This window comes from Notothenia rossii, assembly GCF_949606895.1.
Source record: "Notothenia rossii genome assembly, chromosome: 6".
Taxonomy (NCBI): domain Eukaryota; kingdom Metazoa; phylum Chordata; class Actinopteri; order Perciformes; family Nototheniidae; genus Notothenia; species Notothenia rossii.
In genome coordinates this window covers 75,550,710-75,555,226 of record NC_136909.1, presented here as the reverse complement: position 1 = coordinate 75,555,226, position 4,517 = coordinate 75,550,710, and the positions used below count along the sequence as shown (strand labels likewise).

Below are 4,517 nucleotides of genomic sequence, written 5' to 3'. Positions count from 1 at the left end.
TCTTCTCATATATTTAACCCTTCTGTTTGAAACATCAACTTTCTGGCATTTTTGTAGTGTTAATATGATTTTTCCACTTGTTATGCATTGTGCGTGTTTGACACATACTTCAAATGGTTGTCGTGGTTTAATGTTTTAAATAAATGAACAAGGTTCAGTCCATATGCCTAAATTAAATTATATTGTAAAAGTGCACTTTAGATGCATTGTTATCTAGTGAACTCTAATTCTAATTCCTCTGATCCGGCCTTACAGATAAAGTATTCATAAAAATGTTTTGCTTGTGCTGATAAAGATGACCATGCATTAAATCTCATCAGATCTGGTCTATCACACATAGTGTCTATTTAAAAAAACGTTTGGTTTGAATCTTCCTCTGACTGAAGAGGACGCCAAACAATGCAATGTTAAACATGTGGGGAAACTAAGCAAATAACAAACTATGTAATTGATCATATAAAAAGACACATAAGTATTCTTGCTTTTGTTATTTAACCATACAAATTTGTAACTGAATTCAAAAAATCGGTTCAATTCATCTATTGTGTGTAGGATGTCAGATGCTAAGAGTGATGTCTGCTCTGTGGTAGCAAAACAAACTGCATAAAGAGTATATATCACAAACAAAACATACATCCTTTACTAATTGGGTCTGTCTTACAGATGGAGGGGGAGAAGTAGAGTTATGACGCGTAGAAAAAAAGTAAATAAAGAATCGGTCTGCGAGTGTTTGGGTTCAAATGGTTTCCTGCCCATTTACCAACATGACTGTTCAACTGAGCTTTCTTCTCCTCTTCGCTGGACTAAAAGGTTGGTCAAAAGACTCAGGTTTTATTTTTATTTGTATACAGTATGTGTCTATCCAACATGTCAGTTAAGTAAGTTATACCCTCCAGTTAAGCTATTATGGCCTTATGTGGGAAAAAACATTGTGAACTTCTACAATATGCAGGTCATCTGAAGGAGTATCTGACCAATGTGAAAGCGCACTATAATGTTTTTACTCAACTAATGATGTATTTGCTCTTGTTGCAGGAATTCACAGCATAACTACTAACAATAATGCATTTTATTTATATAGCTCTTTTCACAACTCAAAGACGCTTTACAGTATGAGGGAGGGTAGACAAACAAGGACAGGCAAACAAGTAAGTATAGTAAAATAAAATAAACAAAAAAAGGCAGTCAAGAGGAAGTTGATTGAGAGGGGGGGGGGGGGGGGGGGGGTTATGGGTAGACAGAGTTGAAAAGATGTGTTTTGAGGCAGGACTGAAAGACTGTGAGGGACTCAGAGTCATGGAGATCTTGGGGGAGGGAATTCCAGAGCCTAGGAGCTGCCACTGAGAAGGCTCTGTCCCCAAAGCTGCAGAGTGTGGATGTGGGAATGGATAGGAGTCCGGCTGCGGTGGATCTGAGGGACCGTGGGGGTTGATAAGGAGTGAGAAGGTTTGTGAGATAAGGGGGGGCAAGATGGTGGAGTGCTTTGTAGGTGAGGACCAGAATTTTGTAGTTGATGCGATGGGAGACAGGAAGCCAGTGGAGGTCTTTCTTTGAGGACTGGGGTGATGTGATGCCATGATTTGGTATGCGTGAGGAGACGTGCAGCTGCATTTTGAACCCGTTGGAGTCTGTTGAGGGATGTCGTGCTGATGCCGTAAAGAAGTGAGTTGCTGTAGTCAAGGCGGGAGGAAATGAATGCATGGATTAGTTGTTCGGCTGCAGGGCGGGTGAGAGGGTAGGATTTTTGCAATATTGCGGAGGTGGAAAAATGAGGTTTTTACTGTTTGGCGGATGTGAGGTTCGAGGGAGAGGGTGGGGTCAAAGATTACGCCAAGGTTGCGTGCCTGATTGGAGGCGGAAACAATGGTGCCATCGATGGTGAGTGTCATGTTAGTGACCTTGCTGAGGGTGGATTTGGAGCCGATTAGGAGGAGTTCTGTTTTGTTGCCGTTCAGTTTGAGGAGGTTATGTTGCATCCAAGTTTTAATAGCTGTCAGACAGGAATCGATGTGGGTAAGGGGTGGGTTGTGGAAGAAATGTTGGTGCTTAGGTAGATCTGGGTGTCATCAGCATAGCAGTGGAAGTCCAGGTTGAAGTGGCGGACTACTGACCGAGGGGGAGGATGTAAAAGATGAAGAGGAGGGGGCCAAGTACTGATCCTTGAGGAACGCCTTGGGTGACTGAGGCTGTAGCAGAGGAGTGGTTGGGGAGGGAGATGAAGTGGGATCATTCAGTGAGGTAGGACTGGAGCCATCTGAGTGCAATACCTTCATTACCAATGTGCCTGAGTCGGGTGAGCAGGATGTTGTGGCTCACGGTATCGAAGGCTGCACTCAGGTCGAGGAGGATGAGAATATTGAGGGAACCAGTGTCAGCAGAGGTGAGGAGGTCATTGTCAGTAAAGTGTCAGTGAGAGCTGGAGGTTCGATCACTGTCCCATGTCTCTATGAAAAATATAAACCATGTGAAATACTTGTGTAAAGGACATCTTTGGGACTTCTGCTCTTTTGCGGTTAAAACTAAATAAAAAATTCAAGAAAGTTTGAGAGACTTTGCTGTGACTATAAATTATCTGACTGATAAGGACACTGAATATTAGTGGTGTGTTGTGTAGATTGATGATGGACCAGATCTCAAAGAGTATTTCCACCTGTCAGTCACTGGAGGTAAGAGCCCAATTATGCCTTTTCAAATGTTTTGTGACATATCAACACTTACAATTACCTATTCTTTTTACAAAAAATACTAACCACGCTGCTCACAACTTTCAATGAATGACTCTATTTGGATCAGGATTTAAAGGAGATAACATCAAGTGTCACAATCAAAACTCTGGAGAAAGGAAGTAGTGCAGGCTCGGCGGCTCCTGTGTGACAAAGTCTGGATCAATAGATGGAAAAAGAGTCGACATCAGTGCACGCAACAATGGTGTTCTCATTGTGACTCTGAGAGGACTGAGGACAGAGCAGCGGCTGGTATTTGTGTGTTAAAGGAGACTTACAGATGCCACTGCACATAACTGTTACTGAGAAACCTACAACTAGTAAGTGTTATAAGTACATTGAATTTTCAAATGCAACAATCTTTGTGTTGATTTGAGTGAGAATATTAACATTCTATTTTGCGTGTCACAGGGGTAATAGCTCAGGGTGGGCACACAAGGTCAGGAACCTTTTCATTACATACAGTGTTTGGAGAGAAGTTGCCATTTTGTGATAAAAAAAACAATTGTGGGGAAATCTCTATATATGTTTTACTGGCATTAGACAATGTACTGTATAGGTATTTAGTAAAACAGTATAGTGCAATACACAATATGACCAGGATGATGAGTACATTTTATGTTGTTTAAAAAAATCCTGTCATTCTTTAACATTATTTTTGGGTACTTATAATTCCCTGCAGCAGTCCTTATGAACATTTGAAGAGCTTTGGTATCCGCGTGGCTGTGGTAATCTTCGTTGTTATGGTGACCGTGTTCATCTGGTTTATACACAAAAGACACCAAGTATTCAGTAACATTTTCTTTTTAAACAGTTTGTATTAGCAATTTCAGTTTTGTGTGCAATAATTATTTTGAAATAAGGACAAATTTACATTGCTGTTGTTAAAAAAATTAGGAGTCAGTAACGGTTGTTTTTATTCTCTCCCTTTTAGAGCAGATAAAAGTAGAATCATCAGCCACAACGGTAACATATGTGGATTCATTTCCCAATGTAACTGTTCCCTCATAGGCCTTCTGGTTTGGAAGTAAAGAGAAAGTAAGTTACATTGTTTATGTTTACTATGGTTTCATACTGTACATTTCTGTTGTTAAGAAGATACAGTAAAAACAATTTGTTAATTTAATCTAACAATATCTTATCCGTAAATGACATTCTTTTTTCTCCAACACAGGCTAAAGGGGAAGTAAGATATGTGAGAACATCTTCAGACGAGGTAACCCTTAACCATTAAAGCCATAACTTGTGCAACACTAACTAACTGCAGGAAGAGCATATAGGTTAATGTATTATCATTTTGATTATACAATATACACCAGTACTTCAAAAAACAATTTGAAATAAGTTAACTTTCAAAATAATCAACTTTTAAAGGATCAGCTGCTAGTATTGAATAAGTAGGGTTAATGTTTGATATTTCTTCAGCTATTACATTTTGTATTCTGTTCTGCAACAGGTTGAAGCAGAAGATGAGGATGTAACAAACAGCAACATGGCTAGTTTCAGAGAAACCTGTGAATGTTTTCCCACTACCCTACATCTGTATCACTGGAGTTTTGTTTTGTGATGATGTTGTTGCAACTTGCTTTCATCTGCTCTTTGGTTTTGCAGAAACTTCTTACTTCTTTTTTTGAGGGTTTGCACCTTCTGCTTTTAGTTATCTCCTCTTCACAGCTGCAACATATCTTTTTTTAAATACTGTCTTGGGCCTAGTTTCCCACGATCACCTTGAATTCAAGAGTCATGTTTGTTTTTCTACAACCCAACAATATTACCATTTAATTTGTGACTGTT

The 4,517-nt window shown here is 39.6% G+C and overlaps 1 long non-coding RNA gene across 2 annotated transcripts; it reads left to right on the top strand.

Moving 5' to 3' along the window:
* Positions 1-2,815: 2,815 nt before the first annotated feature.
* LOC307045416 lies at positions 2,816-4,476 on the top strand. Of its 2 annotated transcripts, XR_013809907.1 has the most exons (4): positions 2,816-3,043; positions 3,658-3,761; positions 3,898-3,939; positions 4,180-4,476. It is a non-coding gene; the product is annotated as an uncharacterized lncRNA (long non-coding RNA). The 2 variants fall into 2 exon arrangements; XR_013809908.1 differs by lacking the exon at positions 2,816-3,043 and having other exon boundaries at positions 3,102-3,761.
* Positions 4,477-4,517: the final 41 nt, after the last annotated feature.